This window comes from Lissotriton vulgaris, unplaced genomic scaffold, assembly GCF_964263255.1.
Source record: "Lissotriton vulgaris unplaced genomic scaffold, aLisVul1.2 SCAFFOLD_1298, whole genome shotgun sequence".
Classification (NCBI taxonomy): Eukaryota; Metazoa; Chordata; class Amphibia; order Caudata; family Salamandridae; genus Lissotriton; species Lissotriton vulgaris.
Window position 1 is genome coordinate 159,460 of NW_028247260.1, and position 22,039 is coordinate 181,498.

Here is a 22,039-nt window from a genome sequence, read left to right on the forward strand (position 1 = left end):
AAGGGAGGACAGTCGATGTCGCTGCCTCCTGGGTTGTCAACTGAATGAGTGGTTTTGCTAGAAATGCATATTGGGGAATCCATTGTCTGCAGTACGAAGTGAGGCCTATAAAGGCCCACACCTCTTTTTGTGTCTTGGGAGGTGACATGCTTACAATTAACTGGATGCGATCAGGTGTGAGCTGTCTCCCCCCTTTGGACAGCAAGTGACCAAGGTACACAACTTGCTGAACACAGAATTGCAGCTTCGAAGGGGATACCTTGTGCCCCTTGTCGGCCAAAAAATCTAAAACCGTCAGTGATGCTTTTTCACATTCGGGTTCGCTTCGGGCGGTGATCAGCAGATCATCGACATACTGAAGTAAGGCGGTGTTAACATGCATGTGGATACTGTCAAGTTGTCTTTTCAGTGCTTGGCTATAGATGCTGGGGCTTTCTGTGAATCCTTGAGGTGCGCGTGTAAATTTGAAACTTCGTCCATTTAAACAGAATCCGAACAAGTATTGGCTTTCCGGATCAATTGGGACGCTAAAGAAGGCGTTCTTGAGGTCAATTACAGTAAAGAACGTTGCTTCTGAATCAATAGGTGTCAGTAATGAAGAGATATCTGGAACCACGGGGTACTGTGGTACAATGCATTTATTCAATTCGCGCAGATCAATAACTAATCGATAAACTGGTGGTGCATTTGGATCAGTACGTTTAAGAACTGGAATGATAGGAGAATTACATACATTGGAGTCGGTCTCTACGACCACTCCTTGTGCAATGAGCTCGTCAATGATTTTCAGTAAAGCCACTACAGCATCTGGGGGTAACTTGTATTGCCGAATTCGTGGTAATACCACTCCTGCTTTGAGTGTGACTCGATATGGTGTAATGTGCATACAACCTACATCAGTGGGGCCTTGTGCCCACAAATGTGCAGGGACATTCTGTAATCGGTGATCCATGTCTCTCAATACATAGTGACCTTTAAAATCTCGCAGGAACAATCGGACTCCTTCCGGAGAAGAGCATATTATAGCTTTCAGTGTCTTTATACCTAGCAAGTTTTCTGGGCATGATTTTGTAAGCAATAAATCTGTAGTCCGTGTCAGAGGACCAACTGCAAGAGGAAGAGGTTGTGATACTTTGTTAATATTAGGTTTTCCTGAAAATCCAAGGGAAACATTCTGTGAGCCTGAGAGGGGAGCCCCTGGAACTTCATCGTGACTAATCGTTGTTCTGCTTGCCCCTGTATCAATTAAAAACTTTCTGTCTTTCCCTAATACTTGACTGTGTACATAAGGACCCTCTTGATCTACAGGAACCTCAATAAGAGGCAAGCCAACCTCCCTCTCTAGGCTGTTTCATGTGTATCGCTGGTAATCGGGGTAGTCATTTTGTGCATACTGATACATCTGTTGTGTCGTGTTTTGTGTTGCGGCAATAGGCTGTGGCTGTGGTACTGCTACGGTCTGTTGTGAAGCTGGCATAGGCGGTATATGCTGTATATTCAGGGGTACTTGTTGTTGGGCTTGATCTTGTCTAGGTGGACGTGGTCTCTCCTTGGTCTTACCCGTGGAGATATTGTGCTTCAGAACTGCACAATCGTTTATATAATGACTTGGCTGTTTACAATAGTTACATACCCCTTTAACAGGAGCCGTCGAATTACTGGGCTGGGTCGCACCCTTTTTGTGACCGTCAGCTGGAACTGACTGAGCAACTAACATTTTCATTTTCGTGTCTTTCATACATCTTTGTTCGTGTTCTTGTTCTTCTCTAATTCTATTCTGGTGGTACTGTAACATTTGCAACATTTGTGAAGGGGTATTAGCTTGCCAAGTACTCTCGACTTATAGTACTCTGTTCTTAACCTGGGGCAGTGAATTCTCGACTAATTTTGTTACAAAAAGATGTGGATATGATTCGCTACTTGCTTTCAGGCCGCTGTTAATACCAAAACATTTTTCAAATCGGGAATAAAAATCGCTAGTGTCCTCATCGGGTTTCTGTTTACAGGCTGAGATTGCACCCCAGTCTTCCTTTTTCGTGCTTAATAAACGTGGCAATACTTGTACTAACAATCCTGGTAACGCTTTAACTTTATCTCCAAGCCCTAGGCCTGGAATTCGGGTATTTTCTTTGTTTTCTAATGCAGCCCAATCAATCTTTGCATTTCCCACTTCCCATTCTTTTTCTTTGAGTTTCTCGTAAATACCAGCAGGCAGTAGTACTTTCAATATTTTCATAAGGTCAGGATAAGTGTAATCACCCATGAGTAACATGTCTTTTATTTCACGATGAAAACCTGCTGGATCTTTGTCATGGCTGGGCACTAATTTTTTCATTTCCAATAATTCTATTTTAGTTATGGGTGTGTACACAAACACGCCTCTGAGCGTATTATCATCATTCTTAACTGGGTGCACTTCTCGTAACGGATTCTGTCTGTCTATGTAATACATTTTTCTTTCCATGGAGTGTGCTGAATCAGGCTGTGGACATAGGAAGGCACTATATCTGTGCTGATGTTCTAGAATTACTTTAATTAGATCGGTACCTAGACCTCTCCATTTATTCATGAGTAGTTCTGCTAATATATCAGGCAGGGGACCTGGATCGGAGTTTTGGCTCCTATACAATATGAGTAGGTGTTGTATCATGTATATGCCATCTAAACGCTGTTTGCTTGGTGTCATATTCAAAAACGTGTGTGCTAACGCATCCTCACTATATTTCTCAGGATTGTCAGCCCATTGTACTGCTGACCTAGCTAATTCTTGTTCGTCCATAGAATCGAGTACATGGTACCCCATTCGTTCTCGAAGTCTGTTGTCAGTGGCTTGGAATAAGTGTTCAGGCGTTCTCGGATTAGACATGGCTTCCTGAAAAATTCTTTTACTTTCTGGACGTACTGGACGCATTGGATTATTATAGGATCTTCCTTTACCTACATAAGCTATCATTTCTCTAACTGGTAATTGTGCTTGTCCTCCTGTCTCTTCTGGTGCGTCCTCCTCCCCCGAGGATTCAAGTTTGTCTGAATCTATTTCTGGTGCTGGCTGTCTTCTTTCATGTATCTTTATTACTGCATTTCTGATCCTTCGGTACATATTTTCTATACAAGCCTGTTTATCATGATTCCCGTCTGCTATATTCTGACCCCATCTATGAAGTGCTTTTATTTCTTCTGGGTTTGCACCCGGCCTATCCACTTCTCTTATTAGGCAGTTTATAAAAAACCGTAATATCTTGCCTTGAGTATCAACTTTTTGGTAAGCCATGGCCTCGCCAATACTTTCAGGGCCTACCCCTGTTTGGACAAAATGATATATTCTATCTAGATGATCAACCATTCCAGGTAGTGTCAATAAAAAGTTTGTAACTCGTCGCAATCGTACTGATGCGAGCATCATTCTATCGTCATTCTTTTTACCGGGTACTGGATCATATCTACAATCTGCAAGACGTTCTTTATATATGTCAAAATCGGCTGTTTGAGGTGTACGACCAGCCACCAGCCCCCGGAACCTGTCGCTCCCCGGCTCCGGCCCTCTGATTAGAATGGAGGAATTTCCTCCGATCCCGGCTGTCGAGTTCGAAAGACTTGTACTTGGCATTACATCGGGCTCCCCACTTGACCCCCTACCTCCAAAAATATGGAAAAACTTTGGTATGGAACTTTTCGACACCATGCGCCTAATTTGCAATCAATCCCTGCAGAATGGCTTTGTCCCCACCCCTTGGAAACAGGCATTAATCACTCCCCTTTTAAAGAAACCCTCCCTGAGCCCAGACTGTCTCTCCAACTACCGACCCATTTCCCTGCTGCCCTTTCCAGCGAAGGTCGCCGAGCGTTGGGTCAGTTCATGCCTGTCCACCCACCTGGAACAAAATAACATTCTTGACGACTACCAGTTTGGTTTCCGTCCTGCCCACGGCACAGAAACAGCAGTTTTAACTGCCATGGAGGACCTTCGAATGCGTGCAGACAGGAACCAGCCAGCGGCCTTGATACTGCTGGACCTGTCTGCCGCATTCGACACGGTCAACCATGCCAGGCTGCTACAGAGACTTCTGGAAGTGGGAGTGGGAGGAACTGCACTGCTCTGGTTTCACTCCTATCTTCGGGACAGAAGGCAGGCTGTCTCTCTCCCCCCATTTCGGTCCGCCTTCTCAGCAGTTCCCCAGGGAGTCCCCCAGGGCTCCTCCATCAGCCCCATCCTCTTCAATGTGTATCTCATACCGCTAATCAAACTGATACAATCATTTGGGGTCAAAACAGTTAACTACGCGGATGACACACAGCTCATTCTCTCGTGGGAAGGTGAAGATGCCATTCCGTTCTCAACCTTCCACGACTGCTTAAGAGCAACGGCCGGATGGCTACACAGTAACTCCCTCCAGTTTAACGCCGCGAAAACAGAGGTCCTGTTCTGCTCCGGCACTAAGATACCCCGTCAGTTCCCACATGAATTCTGGCCCCCGGAGTTCAGTGTCAAACCTCTACCAGTGCCTTCCGTGCGCAACCTGGGAGCCATGCTGAACAACAAACTAAGTATGGAAACCCAGGTGACAAAAACCGTGGGGATCTGCACGGCCCTGCTCCGATCACTGCGGAAAATCATGCCTCTTCTCCCGGCACAAGCCAGGGCGTCGATAGTCAGGTGTACAATACTCAGTCGCCTTGATTATTGCAACGCCCTGCTCCTGGAGTCTCCAGTCACGATGCTGGACCGACTTCAGCGAATTCAATCTGCCGCCGCCAAGCTGGCTCTTGGCTGGACGAGAAGGGCCTCAGCCACAGCTGCTCTGGCTGAGCTCCACTGGCTACCTCTGAAACAAAGAGTAGCATTCAAGTCCCTCTGCATTGTCTTTAAGGCTCTGCATGGACTTGGACCCAAACCTCTGCAAGCCCTGTTCCAGTGGTACACACCTACGAGAAACCTACGTTCTTCGTCTGCTTATCTGGTAAAGGTACCCAGATTTAATAGAACTAGAACAGGGGGCAGATCGTTCAGTGTAGCCGCGGCCAAGCTATGGAACACCCTGCCCTCTGACATACGTCAGATTCCACAGCTTCTTCCCTTCAGGAGACGCATTAAGACATGGCTCTTCCCCAAATAAACTGCCAGCATGTCTGTTCTACCGGTCTACCGTTAACAGAGTATTTTCCAGCGCCAGGAAGCCTGCAAGGTGTCAGTTTGCGCTTTATAAATTCTCTAAATAAATAAATAAATAAATACGTTGTTGTGCTAGATCCCTATAAGTCCATCGATGTGTTGGTGGTGGGGTTTGGAAACCTATCGCCCCTCCTGACGCGCCTCCTGAGGTGCCGGATCCGAAGGGATTCGTTGGGTGTAAAGTAGGAGGAATAGGTGCAGGAAGAGGTGGAAGGACAGCCGGAAGGGTTGGAACGGGAGGAGGAGTAGCTTGTCGCGGAGGTGGGGGTTGACTATCTCGGGGTCGAGCGCCGCCAGTAGGGGGTGTGCGGGGTGGTGCGGTATTAACATATTCGGGGGCTACATCATCTAGATAGGAAGAAAGGAAAATATCCTTTGCGGTTTTATGATGCATTTTAGTCGGGAGCATTGGAGGTGGCAGATCTTTTGGTACCTCCGGGGTGGCCTTAGGTAAACCCTCGGCCAGAAGAGGATACATACCACTCATAAGGGTGTTTCGTTGTCTATCTACTTGTTCTATTTTTACTCGGATACCTTCCTCAACTAATACGTTTTCTCGGGCCTTGTCTGAATCCTCTCTACTTTTCTCTTCTTTTCTGTGTGCTTTTTCTATACGCCTATGCGATTCTTTACGCCATAATTCAATGGCATCTTTCTGTGACTGTCTGGCTTTCTTTTTCCATAATGCTTCTTCTACTCTCATGATGCAATCTGCATCCCATGTCCCAGCAGCGGGCCATCTCTGATTCTCTGCTAGATCCTTGGTGTAGTCCACCCATAAATCGAGATATAAAACGGCATCTAGGCCATGTTTGTGGTACATAAAGTACCCTGGAGTGTCCCTAGGTGGAATGGGAACGGCTTCCTCGAGTATCCCTTTTCTAGTTTTTATCTGTCTTAATTTGGAGAATAACGGCATCTTAAAACTCAGGCTACTTGATCCTTATTTAGATATGAACACAATTAACACAATAATCACAATAATGAAAATCGAACAATCACTCATACCACGACATTTTGAAAACACATTAAAACATTTTAAAACGAACAACAATGATTAGAATAAAACTAGCTAACGGCATGATACTGGATGTACTGCTAAACAGTACAGATACACCGCTAAACAGTGCAGACAGGATATACTGCTAAACAGTACAGATACACTGCTAAACAGTGCAGACCAGGTCTGTGTACCCAAACCCGTCTTGACCGGCACAAATTAATGCGCACGTCTAGATGCGTCCCCAGCAATGGTACTCACCGGGAAGCACGGAACGGAAGGCCTCGGAAACTGGACTGGACTGGACCGGACTGGACTCGACTTCTGACGCAGACACTTCGGAACTTCGGAACCTGGTGGGCCTCTGTATACCTCGGATCTTGCTCTCTCAGCTAGGCTCTGGTCGGGATCCTCCGCACTCCTCACCGCCTCGTCTGGGTGTTGATCGCAGCCTCAGTCACCTCCGTTGGCCTGAGGGAGATACAGGAAATCCTGCGGGTACGCGTAGTTGTCCGTCCGGCTGTGGCAGGGGGCTAGGCCTGCAACGCACCTCCGGCGCGTGGGGTGGGGGAGGGGTCCCTGATCGGGCGCCAATTATGTGGTAAATTTAAATTACCTATACTTAATTTATGCGGTAAATTCAATAAGAATAACTCAGTCAAAAAGAAGAGGCAAAATCCGTGATATTTGAGGTTTATAAAGGGGTTTTATTCCTTAAAAAGGAATTGGTATTGGTTCGAACCAAGGTAGCATACCATTCCGTCACCACGTAGGTTCGGGAAGGGACTGACAGACAATACTTTATTGACAGTTAATCGTATATATAGTCAATGCATTACAGTAAAGACAGATGCAGAAGGCGTAACAGCTGAGAGGAGAGATAAGAGTACACATACGTAATGAAAAAGGCGTTACAATAGGCGTGCATGAAGGCGTGTACTAGAAACATCATTAAGGAGATGTCACAGGTGGGTGGATCCATAAGAGAATCCTGCAGTGTCAGCAGAAATACATGGCAGAGATGCGCGCGCAGGCAGCATGACGTGTGATTGACGGGTAACTGGAGGGTGAAGGGGACTTGACATCTAGCCCTACATGAGGAGACAGAAGTCTGGGATGTCAGAACAACCTAATCCCAAATCGTATCTAATATCTCGTGTTTAAGGAACTGTATTATCTGGAAGGAAAGGTCTTTCGGGCAGAGGCTATTCTATACTAACTGTGAGTGCGTGTATAAGCGTCTACGTGTCTGCATGAGATGCGAGGGGGCATGGGCCTACCATGGTAACAGGAGCTATGAATTACTTGCACGGAGACAGTGAGGCCGGGCCCTTTGCTCTGCAGCTGGAAGGATGTTTACTTGAACTACTAGACAGGAATGTATTTTTCGAGGAGCGGAGCAGATAACTTGAAGGCTGAATATAGTCTTGGCAGGCAACAGGCCGAGCCAAGTACCGTTAGCCGTGCAGGGAGTAAGACAAAGGTCACGGATACAGATGCAGGCCCCGGCTGAAACATTCAGAGGCAGAAGGCAGGGAAAGGCTCGATGGCAGAATTCAGGGCCTACTTCGCCAGAGCTGGAGAACGTGTAAAGTACACCACATAAAGACGTTGGCAAGGCATACTTAGGAACGGAATATTCGACCCATTCATGGTGGATCTGAAAGAGGACAGGTTAACGTTGGACGCAAATGTATTTGCGTCTTCATAGCTGGAAGTGGAGGGAACATACATGTACTTGTAGCGCGTACACGGAGTCGTTGGGGTCTAAGTTAGGGGACACAATTGATCATAAAATTCATATTTCCTACTTAGATCTGCGAAGCAGAGAAAAAGTGATCCGCGCAATACAGTTATGGTCACTAATTGATAGATCTAATATCTCCGGGGTAGTACAGTATGCGCTAATATTCGCAGAGACCAGCAAGTGATCAATAATAGTACAGGCGTTTCTGCCAGTGAATGTTGGTAGAGGGTTACCGTCCCCATCTTTCGCACACTGCAACACCTCCATATCAAATTTAACCATAACGGAATTCAACGCCTCTCCATAGATGCTATGCAAAAAGTGAACACATTCATCACCTGAATCATCAGTAAACCCACAGGCCTTGGTTAGAGAGAGGGGACACATGGGTATGTTAAAATCACGCCCCTAAATAAAATCAAAATAAACACAATTGTCAGAACACAATTTATCTTGTACATTCTCTAATTCAATAACCACTTTATAACGTGTGGAATAAAACAAGTTATTGTAGTAATTAACTAACAGGATATTGCAACCATTTTTCTTGTTGTAACCACAGAACTTGGGAATGGCATTCAATTATTTTATACATTTTGACTTCCACTGGCAGTTTGACAGACAGGAGTATTAAAAGTCCTCCTAAAAGTCCTCCTTTTGCTCTTCCAGCCGCAGATCCTAGGGCAGGTAGATTAAATTAAACATACCCATCAAAGTTAATATGCTCAGTATACCATGTCTCCTGGAGACATAGTATATTGTGGCTATTAACAAAATCCTTCCAGCCAAGTGAATCTTTCTTACTATACCACCCGGCAATATTCCAAGTAATTAGGATATATCCCTTACCATATACTCTTGCCCTGGGGCCAACTATTTCGCACAACAGGGTTGGGGCAACGCCGGTTTCCTTTGGCGTGGCTAAAATAGTTGTCCCATGTTATCCGATTGTACCAAATTCAGCAGTGATTTTATATCAAATTCCCAATGATGCAGAATGGTACACTGTAATCGATTTGTGTAATGTGTTCCTAACCGTTCCATTGCACCCAGAAAGCCAGCCAATTTTTGCGTTCAGATTCGGAGATCGTATTTTGGCATGTTGCCGAATTCCTAAAGGGTATACTGAAAGTCCATCTATATTTAATCAGTTGCTAAATAAATCATTAGAAAGTTTGAGCATGCCTGGAGAGTCTTTATTGCTTCAATATATTGACAATCTCCTAGTGGCATCAAAGACAAAAGATGCATATGTAACAGATACTATAGCATTGCTGAATCATGTGGCAGAAGAGGGACATAAAGTGTCTCCATCTAAATTACAATTTTTTCAGATAGAAGTGCAATACTTAGGTCATAAGATTGCCAAAAGAATAAGACAAGTTTCTGCAGAAAGAATTAAAATGATACAAGGAATGCAGCCACCAAAAACTCAAAGACAAGTGAGAATGTTCCTAGGAATGGTAGGTTACTGTAAGACAGTGGATTAGTGGATTCTCACTGATTGCAAAGCCATTGCAGAGATTAACCAGAGCAGATATCAGAGACCCTATCGTTTTGACCAAAACTGAAATGGAAGCATTTGAACAGTTAAAAACGAGCTTATGTGAAGCACCAGCTTTAGGGATGCCTGACTATGAAAAAGAGTGTGAACTGTACTGCAGTGAACGAGAAGGATGTGCATTGTCAGTACTAATCCAGAGACATGGAAAACTGAGAAAGCCAATAGCGTATTTTTCAGCAGTTTTGGACCCTGTTGCAAAAGCATTGCCAGGTTGTCTGAAAGCAGTAGCAGCCACAAGTGTCAGTCTAGAACAAAGTGAAGGAATAGTGATGGGATTTCCTGTGAGAGTGTATGTACCTCACTCTGTGGAGATTCTCCTCACTAGGACAAAAACACAGTACCTGACCAACAATAGGATGACCAAATATGAAAAGGTAAATCTGGGAGCAGAAAATGTGACAATCTCTAGATGTGTAAATGTAAACCCTTCCACATTATTGCCTGATACCATGGAAACAGAAGTGAGAAATGAGGTTGATCACAGATGCTTAGATGTTTTTGAATACTGTACCAAACCAAGACCAGACATCAGAGATGAGCCATTACCTGAATCCGATTATGTGATGTTTTTTGACGGTTCGTGTCTGAGAACAGATGAAGGTGCTTTGAGTGCAGCATATGCTGTTTGTACAGTGGCAGATATATTGGAAGCTTCTTGTCTGAAAGGAATTCGTTCTTCTCAAATAGCAGAATTGATTGCTTTGATTCGAGCATGGGAACTGGGAAAGAAGATCAAGGTTACCATAGTGACTGATAGTCAGTATGGTTTTGGGGTTGTCCATGATTACGGACAACTGTGGTCCCAAAGAGGTTGTTTGACTTCTGCAGGATCCCCCATACTTAATGCAGAATTTGTGAGAATGTTGATAGATGCAATTCAATTGCCTGACAAGATTGCTGTGGTGAAGTGTGCGGCTCACAAGAGGGGGATGATGATATCACCCGAGGTAACAGGTATGTAGACTCAATTGCCAAATACTGTGCTAAAAATCTTGCATCCAGCAATCAGGCCAGGAAAAAAGAGTATGTTTCAAGTCCTTTAATGCTAACAACTGTAGTTGAGACTTGGCAGGAAGTGAGGCAAATGCAAGAAGAACCTGATGAGGAAGGATAAAATGTCTGGTTAAAAGCAGGATGTAGACAAAGAGAGGAAGATGAAATCTGGGTTTACAAAGATGAAAGACCAGTAATGCCCGATAGCATGATCTCAAATATGGACCGAATGTACCATGTTCCAGCTCATATTGGGAGAGATGCCATGCTTCGTCTATTTAGACAGACGTGGTACAATCCAAAGTTCAGAATCCTGCAATTGACGCCTGAGGCTTGAGCCGCGCGGTTACTCTTACTCCTTCTCTAGGCCTGTTTTTAAAATATTATTCTTTGTGTGCACTGCCCTCTGTGTCCTTTTCCCCCCTGCACTAAGTGCGCAGATTTATCGCGACGCTGTTGTCTTTTCCGATTTTAGGTGAAGACTTCATTTCATTTTAAATTTAATTCCTGACTGGTCTGTACTCACCACATCTAGCGCTACCTCCCCCAGAGGGTCCGGACGATTTTGGGGCTGTTCGACCTGGGGCTCGGGCAGAGTTAGTGTGGCAGCCATCTTGGGTAGGGCTTCCTCCCTTGGGGCGAGAGGAAACAGTATAAAAACAAACGGCTATGACTCCGCGCAGCGGACGCGTTCAGCGGGCGCAACGTATTCGTGCCGGAGTCAAGCCAGAGTCCAGCCCGTCTGCGCCCGTCCGCAACAGTCCGGGGCGCGGGGCGACTCCTCTTAGTCCTCTGACGCCACTTGATGTCCCGGAACCGGTAAGGCACCTCGTGCAATACACGAAACAGGAGCTTCTTGTTCTACGTTCCAAAATGGCCATTGGCTGTGATCATAACTATCCAGCCAATAGTTTACCTACCACATGCGACTTTTGTAACCACACTTTTTCATCACCTAAAAGCAATACACTCCCCTTAGCTAAACCTAACATGCTATTACTCAACTGTAGGTTGATGAAAAAAGCACAAATTGGAAATACACGATCTAATTACTAGCAATAAGCCCGAAGTGCTATTTCTAACTGAGACGTGGTTGGATGAGGAGTCTGCCCCGGAAGCGCTGGAAGCTACCCCCCCTGGCTACTGTCTACTGCGTCTAGACAGACACAAACAAAGAGGGGGAGGGATCGCCCTCATTCATAAAACTGAGCTAAAATGCACCCTAGCAAACGCCAATATACTGCACAGTGAAAGCGGCTTATTTACCATCAAACTTGGACTGAGAAATATCATTAACGGCCTGTTGATATATCGTCCTCCTGGAGCAGCTGGACAATTCGAAAGTCATTTTCTTGATTATATCATGCAACCAGCTCTCCGTTACAAAACGTTTATAATCCTAGGTGACTTAAACCTCCATTTTGAGGATAGGGAGTGTAAAGAGGCACAGGAGGTGGCCACGGCATTGGCGTCGTTGGGACTGAATCAACAATCTACTGCCCCATCACACCAACACGGCCATCTCTTGGACCCCATCTTTGCCAACTGGGAAGGCATCACTGCCTTCCTTCCGGTAAAAATAATTTGGACCGACCATTTTGTCATTCCGTTCCTGGTAGATAATACACCCTTAGATAACAGAATCCTTAAACCCCCTTCCCTTAAACGAAGAAACTGGAAGAAGTTTGACCAAGAAGCCTTCAGACTTGCTCTCCAAAAAAAAATCCTCCTTTGCTAAGTAACTCTCTTCAAGAAGCCTACGAAAATTATGAAAATTGGCTGTCCAATGCCCTGGATGAGATAGCCCCTTGGACATCCAAGCCCCCCGCCTGGCAGTCTAAAACCGCTCCATGGTTCTCTGAAAAATTATAACTAGCCAAAGCCAGTTGTAAAACTCTAGAGCGCAACTGGAGAAATCATTACAACCTCAAGGATAAAATGCTATATAAGACTGAACTCCACAAATATCATAAATTAGTGAGACCTGAAAAAAGCTGCCACCTCAAAAATAGAATCGCCTAATCCTACCAAAGAACTGTTTTCGATCTATAAAGAACTTACTATTCCTACTAGATTGGAAGCTCAGGGCACGTATTCGAAAGAACTATGTGACTCCATTGCTGATTTTTTTGTTAACAAGATTGACAAAATCCATGCCACCTTCACAAAAGATGAGTCCAGTTCTAGCGAATCGGCAGAAGTCAACAATAGCAACACGGGGACCCCTGGTCTCACGTGCTTCATCACTCCTGAGAAACAAGAGCTTCTCAGCATTGTTAACAGCATACAATCCGGTTCTCCGAGTGATGTATGCCCACCGACTCGCTGCAGAGGAGTCATGGAGTCTACAGTTATTGACTATATCAGTCTTATTGTATCGCTGTCCTTCAAGGAATGTAAGGTACTAGATGCCTGGAAAATTGCCCAAGTAATCCCCCTTAAAAAAAAGGCTAACATCCAATCTCCCAACTCCAGAATCTCTGCCCCATATCCCTCCTCCCTTTTTGTGCCAAGATTGTGCAGAAAGTAGTGAATAGGCAGCTCATGAGTTATCTGAAAGATCACTCGCTCTTACATCCTACTCAATCAGGGTTCAGAGCCGGATACTCTACTGAGTCAGCCCTACTTTTCTCCACTGAGAGTCTTAGGCGCATAGTGGATGAGGGAGAGACAGCAGCGTTGGTACTATTAGATCCAAGTGCAGCCTTTGACACCGTGCTGCACTCAATGCTGCTGTCTCGGCTATCTGGAATGGGAGTAAAGGGGTCAGCCCTTGCGTGGCTGGAGTCCTTTCTGGCCAACAGAAACTTTCAGTTGCATTGCCCCCCCCCTTTAAGTCCTCTCTCAGAAAGGCGAGCCATGGGTTTCCTCAGGGCTCGAGTCTGAGCCCCACCTTGTTTAATATCTATATGGAACCCCTGGCTCGCATAGTAGAGACTTATGGGGTGGGCATTGTCAGCTATGCTGATGACACCCAATTGGTGTTCAAACTTACGCCCATCCACAGAGAAGATGCCACCAATTTCTCCAACTGCCTCTCTTCCGTGGCAGCTTGGATGAACAACAATTGTCTTCGCCTTAATGGCTCAAAACTGAGCTGTTGGTGGTAGGAAAATCTTCTTTGGCATGGTCCCACATGTGGTGGCCTGCGGAACTGGGCAGTCTGCCTTGCCCTGTGGCTTCGGTGCGGAACTTGGGCATAACATTGGACTCTAACCAGTCATATAAACCTCATGTGAACAAAGTCACAGCAAGATGCTTCAGCATACTGAGGGTCCTTCGGAAGGTACTAGACCTTCTTCCCATGGACTCAAGAAAGACCATTGTCCATGCCCTAGTCACCCCCCATCTGGACTATGGGAACGCCTTGTTACTGGGTTTGAGCAAGAAGGGCACCCACCAACTCCAGTGCGCTCAGAATGCCGCTGCGCGCCTTGTGCTCAAGCTTCCTCGAAGAGCCTCAGGGAGACTGACCTTGTCCAGACTCCATTGGCTCCCCATCAAGGAGAGAATTAAATTCAAGGCCCTATGCTTTGCCCACTGCATAGCCCATGGCACTGGTCCAGGTTATCTGCACTGTTTACTCACTATACATCGACCTACCAGGAACCTTAGATCTTCTGGTACGATGTTGTTCAAAATCCCTAAGATAACTAGAGCCAAGATGGGTGGCTCCTCGTTCAGATACTTGGCTGCCAAGGGCTGGAATGAACTCCCTCTCGAGATGCGGATGGAACCCTCTGAAATAGGATTTCGAGGAAAATTGAAAACCTTCCTCTTCCCCCGCATCTAATCTCCTCATCCCCCCTTGCCCTTGTCCGTTCTTCCTGTGTTCATTCCTCTGAGCTCCTTTGCAGTTTTCAGCGCGGGGACACTCTGTTTTTGAGTAACCAGGCGCTTTATAAATGGCTTCTATTCTATTCCATTCTATTGCAGAAAGCTTATGCCAGAGGTGCCTTGTATGCCAGCGGCTTAATCAAAACCGAAGAACCATTGTATGTTTGGCAACCATAGGACGGAAGGGAGGTCCATTTACACGAATGCAATTGGATTTCATCGAGCTTCCGCCATGTAACAGACTTAGATATGTTTTGGTGATCATCTGTTTGTTCTCCCGATGGGTAGAAGCTTTCCCCACAAGGAGGAACGATGGGTTAACTGTTTCAAAATTACTTCTGCGTGAAATCATCCCTAGGTTCGGTTTCCCAGTGACGATCGAGACTGATCGTGGCCCACATTTTCAAAATGAACTCATGCAAATGGTATGTAAAACAATGGACATTCATCAGAAACTCATTGTACTTACAGACCTGAGGCTTCAGGAGTAGTTGACCAGGTAAATGGAACTATTAAAAACAGGATTGCTAAGATGTGGTTGGCAACAGGACTGAAGTGGCCAGATGCTTTGCCACTTGTTTTGATGACCTTAAGAAGCATACCTGACAGAAAAACTGGATTGAGTCCACATGAAATCTTGATGGGCAGGGTGATGAGACAGGCATTTGTACCAGCTGATAAGTTGTTGACAATAAATGATGACATCATATTGGATAATTGCAAAAACCTATCTGACGTGGTGACTTCTGTGTTCCATCAGGTGGGAACTGAATCAAACAGGAAAGAGAAAAGTCCAGCTCATGACCTAGTTCCTAGAGACTGGGTGCGTATAAAGGTACACCGCAGAAGAAACTGTTTGGTGCCTCGTTGGCAAACACCGAGACAGGTCATATTGATTAGCACCACTGCAGTTAAATGTGCCGGAGTGAAGAGATGGGTATTCGCAAGCCATACTATCCGTGTGCCTGAACCTGAAAATCCAAACAAAGAAGGTGAAAGCATAACTGATTCTGACTCTGAAGGTGAACCAGAGAAAGGCCCAGATACTGAAGATCGACAGGAACGTTGATATCTGGAAGTATCAGATGCTAGCTCTGCGTCTGAAGGAGAAGGAGAAATTATTAAAGTACCGAATTCTGAAGATCAATCTGAAGATCGAGAATTGGTAGAGAATAACATCAGTAAGGAAACTGAGCAAGGCAAAGATAAAACTGGTGATCAAGAACATACTGAAGAACAGTCTGAAAGCTTTGGAAGCAGGGACAAAAATCCAGACACTGGAAAATAAGGAAAAACTCATGATAAGGATGAGATTCCAAGTACCAGCGATGGAAATGTTCCTAACAGAGTGAAAGAACTGTCAAAAGAGAAAACTGACTCTGAAAAAGAAAAAGACGTTGTAAAATTTGTTGTAAATGAAACTGTTGAGGACACTGAACGTGAAAATGACGACAGTGAAGATGAAACTCCATTAAGAAAGAGCTCAAGAAAAAGGGCTTGGAGAGTGCAACATAACACCACGGAGCTTAAAACAAAAAGATTTTGCAAAGGAGATAATTGGCCTAAGGGAAATGATGGACTGAGATTTAAACTAAGTAATAAAGAAAGAAAGCCAGAGGAACAGGTCAATGAAAGAACCAGTCAAAGAGAATCATTGAGAAAAAAGAATAGAAGTTGTCCAAAGGCCAAAAAGAGTGAGAAGATCAAATCAGAAGTACACATCACCTGAATGGACCTACATAATACTACCTCCAATTGACGAAGTTAACAGCAGTCAAGAGAATCTGAACTGCACAAAGACAAATGAGAAAAGTTAGTAAAGAAACTGAAGAACAGAGAAAAGTGGTAATTGATTAAAAAGATAAGGTAAAGGTAAAACCTGAAATCCTGTTAGAAGAGAAGGCATTGTAAGTGAAAAGTAAAATAGGTGACATAAGGTCGAAGAAAACTTGTTAGAAAATTAAAACTTGTAGGTGACGAAAGGTCGAAGAAAACCTGTTAGCAAAACTCGCTGTGTAAAAAAAAAAAAAAGGTTAACAATGATCATAAAATGAAAAGTACTATTTTTAGAAAATGGTGTAGATCATGTCTAATATGTACTGGATTACTAATATTGATATAGATCATTTTGGCTATTGTCATTTATTTTCAGGATAACTTAGTGAAGTTAAAACATAATGTGAGTTTAGGTGAACAAAATGTGGAGTCAAAACCTAAAAAGCAGCATGTATATAGGCCAGAAATACATCAGGATAGTTCTATTAGTGATTTCACCAAAAATAAGTTTTCAAACTTATTGTCTGAGTATGTCAGGACAATGGATGCTAATGACTGTTATGTGTCTGTAACGTTATCTGCATCTGTTTCCGAGGGGGTGACCTATCATTATCTTCCACTTACATATGGAGTCGCGTGTAGTGTGATTGCAAGCCTGTTTTATCAAACAGGTAAACTGGAATATCATTATTACAATTCGGATGAAGTCTTGCAAAATTGAAAATTGATAAGGCACTGAATAAGAAAAAGCCTGCTACAGTTATGGGAGAATACTTTTTAGAAATAGATGAACCATGACTATGCGTTTAAAAATAATTTGACATGTAAAATGAGAGTGGAAGAGAAAGCATTTTTAGATATGGTTGAGGAAAGGTGAATTGCCTATAAACAAAAAGAAAAAGTATGAGAAATCCAAGTATTGGACATTCAATGATGAGAATATTGATGAAAGAAATGTGAATGTAGAAATAAATATAGACACTCCATTGTTAGGAAACTTCTGAATTAGGAGAGAAAACATTATGTATGACAATTATTTTGTGGGAGCAAGTCAATGTAAAGACACCTATAGAATCCAAGGGGGCTGGGGATTTAAAGGGGGAAAAGACCCAGTTTTTCCCGGTGTTTATTTCGTTTGTGGGAATAAGGCTTATTATAGATTACCTGACCACTGGCACGGGACATGTTATGTGGGTTTGGTCTTTCCTAAAATCTTTCATGTAGATAGAGGTACTAACGGTATCCATGAGATAGGCAAACCTTTGAGTCGTAGAAAAAGAGAAAGTGTCATAGAAATAATAGTTGATGTTTTTGGAGCACTATTACCAGTAGTGGGAATATCTTTCAATGCAAATCGAATTTGAAGATTGTCAACTATAGTAGATCGTTTATCAACAGACACAGCAGGTGGATTCTTAATGGTAAATACTGAAATGATTGCTAAGAGAACTATGGTAATGCAAAATCGTCTTGCTCTTGACATAATATTAGCAAAAGAAGGAGGAGTTTGTGGAATTTTGAAGGTACAGCACTGCTGCACCTACATTCCAGATAAAAGTCAAAAAGTTGAAAAGTACATTACAAATATTACAGAGTTGCATAGAGAAATTGAACCGATGGAGGTTGATGGGATTCTTGAAGGACTTGGTAACAGTTTTACAGCAGTTAAACATTGGTTTCAAGAAATAGGTAGTTCAATTATAGGTAAAATACTAATTCCAGTAACAGTAATAGTATTAGTGATTCTAATGATAAGATTATGTTGCATAAACAGAAAAAGAAGGCATGTTAGAAAGCCATTAAAGAAGATAATTCAAGAAAAACGAGAAAGAGAAAGAGAAAAAGGTGATATAGAAATGGAGGAGTTCCGAGAAAAGATTTTTAAAGAAACCAGAAAAAAAAGATACTAAAGTATAAATATATACTAACCTGAAGAATTTGAAACATGTTCTGATATAATTTACTAAATTTTAAGAAATTTTTTGTGATAAATCACCAAAGGGGGGAGTTGATGGAGCAAGGTGGAGAAACAAAATTGTGTGTACCCCTTGCAAAATCACACTTCTATAACCATAACTTGAACTAATGGAGTGATATGTGTAATTAATCAACTTGGAATAATAATTGCACCTGCACGAATACACGTGGGAATTATTTTGCTTATGTTGCAATCATAATATAACTAATTATGTGATTCTGTCATGTCATAAACTAATAACCAGCTTTTGAGATAACGGAATGCGGCATAAATGTGCTTTTGTTTGCGTATTTTGTGGTAAAACGTGGAAATAGGTGATTATATTTCTCCTAAAATGTTGTTTATCTGCTAGGTAACTACTGAGAGGGAAAACATTAGTAAGGGGGAGGTAAACAGAAGGGTTAAAATTCTAAAATTAATGCTCGTTTGTGTTTGATTCTATGATAGTTCCCATTCTGGCCTGTGAGGCCTGGAAAAAGATGGCTGACTTATTAAACTGCGAATATAAAATGAACTGAGCTTGCGCAAGCTCAAGTCCGAATTCAAATGCGAGCTGCTTGTGCCTGGAGTGAATGCAAGTTCAAGGACGATGTAGCCTGGAAGTCTAGGTGGCTGCCAAAAAAAGGATGAGCACAATGGTACTGAACCTGTGAAAATCTTGAGAAGTTGCTAGTTGAGAACAGGACTAGGCCGTACATGGCCCAAAACAATGACCCATTTAAAAACCTAGCTGACGGAAGAGGAACAAATATTGTAATGATGAGGTGATGCTCATCCACCCGAAATTGTCCAATCAGAACTCGAATTTATGCGAAAAGTTACTTTTTAGATAGATAGAGCTAGTGAAAAAGGTATAAAAAGTGCTGGTTTTAGTGAAAAAAAACCTCCTTTTCGATTTCCTCCAGAGATGCTGTCCGTATGCTGATTTTTCCTGAGATGTAAGACTTTGAATAATTTTCTTATTACTTTAGAATGAGATCTGAACTTTAGGTGAGGTTATTAGTTAGGGAATTTAGGAGAAATGATGAATTTTGGGAACAATCGGTCTTTTGCTAAAATACTTGCATTTTTGAAATCTAAATAAAAGTCTATTTTTGAATTTTCTAAAATAAACAAATTTAACTGTTTTGAAATAAAATCCTTATTTTCATTTTAATGTCGTTTTTGAATAAAGAAATTAATAAAGTGAATAAATGCTTTGTTAATGAAAACAATGGTATACTCATTTAAACAGCAGGCGTAAATAGCGTAAATATTCAGTTATAGTTTTAGACATCCTGCTATGATACAGCAGCTCTCCTTTGATTCTCACCGATCCATGAAGTAGGGTGTAAGTATTTTGTGAGTGACTCGCGGTGTCATGGGCCTCACTGTCGAGTGTATGTATGAATTTGTACTTCAGGGAAAGGTGTCATGGTTTTAGAAACTATTTCCGGAGAACCGCTGCATCACAGGCATCCTTGCACCATGGTGCAAGGGTGCCTGCGCCGGCGCATGGCTGCTGTTTTTTCACCAGCGCTGGGGAGAGAACAGGAATGCGACATATCGTTGTAGATATGTCACATTTCTGTGCTCTGAAAGTGCTGCAGCGTGGTGCAGCAAAAGGGCTTGCGGTGCAGCGGTGCAGCACTTTCTTGTGGATATGCCCCTTAGAGTCTTTGGAACTACTATGGCTAAGCAGGGCGCATAGGGAATAGCATGATGAACCATTCAACAAGGAGTATGTCATCCAGGTCATAAATACTCTTCCCAGTGACAAAGCTCCAAGCATAGATGGACTATCAACGTCAATATATAAATGCTATGCAACTATTCTCGCCCCCGCCTCATGAATATGTACCAAGAATCTTTGCAAAACTGAATACTCCCCTCTTCTACTGGGGAAATGGTAATACTAACTCTCCTCATGCCTGGGAAAGCACCTAAGAAAAGTGATTCATATAGACCCATCTCTCTTATTAACATAGAAAATAATTGTTAGCTAATAGAGTACAACCCATAGTCCCTCTAATTGCCAGACAGACCAATCAGGGTTTATACCTGGAAGATCTACGGCCCACAATGTTTGCACCTTCTTTTCGGTGCTACACTCCCTCGAGCCTCAGATGCCAGCACTGTTGGCTTTATTGGACGCCACTAAGGCGTTTGATTAGCTGGAATGGCAATATCTGTTCACAGTGCTTGGCAGACTGAGATTAAGCCCACTCTTCATTAAGCAATTTATGCTGTTTTATTCTCAGCCAACAACAAGTTTACGTGCAAATGGCTTACTCTCGACCTCCTTTGACATTACCCGAGGCAGCAGACAGGGGTGCCCCTTGTCACCCCTCCTCTTTGCCATAGCCATGGAGCCGGTTGCCACTCGAATCAGGCAGGATCACAATGTGAGGGCGTTGGAATTCTCTGCACAAGATTTAATAATATTGTTATATGCAAATGATATTACGCTGTTCATCAAAAAACCCGATAAGAATTTGAATCCAGTGCTCTGCGAACTGAACAGATTCGGGGGTCTATCAGGCATATACATTAATTGGGCTAAATCCACACTGTTCCCCCTCACTGACTCGACTTATCCATTTGACGTAGAATATCCGATAGCTTGGGCTAGCTGCCCTGGCAAATACCTGAGAACATGGTTGAGCCGGGACATACAGGAACTTTAGGACATGAACTACCGGCGGACGGTCACCTGGTTAGAAGGGAAAATAAACATTGGGGCTAAACTCCCTATATCCCTAGCTGGAAGAATTGCTACAGCCAAAATGGTTGTCCTCCCGAAATTTTTATATCTATTTGTTAACCTTCCACTGCCTTTAAACAAAGCCTTCCTTAAGAGATTGTGATAAATGATTATCACTTTGGTATCGGCGGGCAAGCAGGCTTGTGTCTCATGGGAGATGCTCACTTTCGCAGGGTGGGATGGGCACGCCAGATATTTCGCTATATGCATACTGTGCCCAGGCACAGTTTCTGCACCATTGCTTGCATCCTATGCCATTCTAGCCCCACGTGGCAGTTGAAGCTGACAGAGATGTTCCCAGATCCTTAGTGATGGCTGTGTATCAAACACCTGAAGGAAGACACCCAACTAGGGGCACTGGGTCACTCTCGACCTCCTCTATTCTGACCAGCCACTTATGATGGCTGACGAGGAACTGCCTCTAACAAGAATAAAGTTAGATTATGTAGGTTGTGGAGCCAACAAAGACCCGCCTATTATGGAAAAGTACTGGTAACTGTCGTAAGGCAATGGGGGCACAGAACATACGTCTTGATTCGCAGCCTGGTATAAGCTATCTACTATACAAGGTCGTATGCCCTATACTCCCTTTTAGACAGGTGGGAGAAGGCCTCTAACAGAAAAGGCATGCATTAATGAGCAAGTTTCAGCATTAATGAAACAAAACTTACCAAGGACCATTTCTCGTAAATGAGCGAGTAACCGTTTCGATTATAATAGAAAATGGCGTCTTTGAGAGCTAAAATGGTGGCACAGATGTCAACCTAACAAACGCAACATTTATATTTACTGATTGCGTCTACACACAATATGCTGATATACTGCATTAGCCATATAAATGCTAACACAATATTGGGTAAAACACAAATAAAATTACAATGTTACATTTCTATTCTACCACACCCGGGTGTAGTGCCAGGAAAATAAATACAAATGAAACACTTCACTGGGCATGGGACAGGTTACGCATCAGAGTGAGACACCCAATTTTAAATGCCCCCTCTATTCCTCTTCCACGTAATCCAGTTACCCTTGTTTGAAGACAGAGGCAACATCGGGAGAGCCCTCAAACTAGGATTAAATACCTCTGCCCAGGAGACACTTTCCTTGCACTTCTGCCTCCTAGTCCAGATATGACCTACAGACTCTACGACTTATTATTCTATGATAGCTTGAGAGGTAGGTGCCGTAATCTCCATAGTACGTTCCCGAATCCTACACTCATTTTGGC

General features: G+C 43.4%; 1 pseudogene across 1 annotated transcript in view; it reads right to left on the reverse strand.

Moving 5' to 3' along the window:
- LOC147665197 (NACHT, LRR and PYD domains-containing protein 12-like) overlaps positions 1-22,039 on the reverse strand; it is a 348,972-nt pseudogene that overhangs the window by 157,245 nt on the left and 169,688 nt on the right. The gene's annotated exons all lie outside the window — the stretch shown is intronic.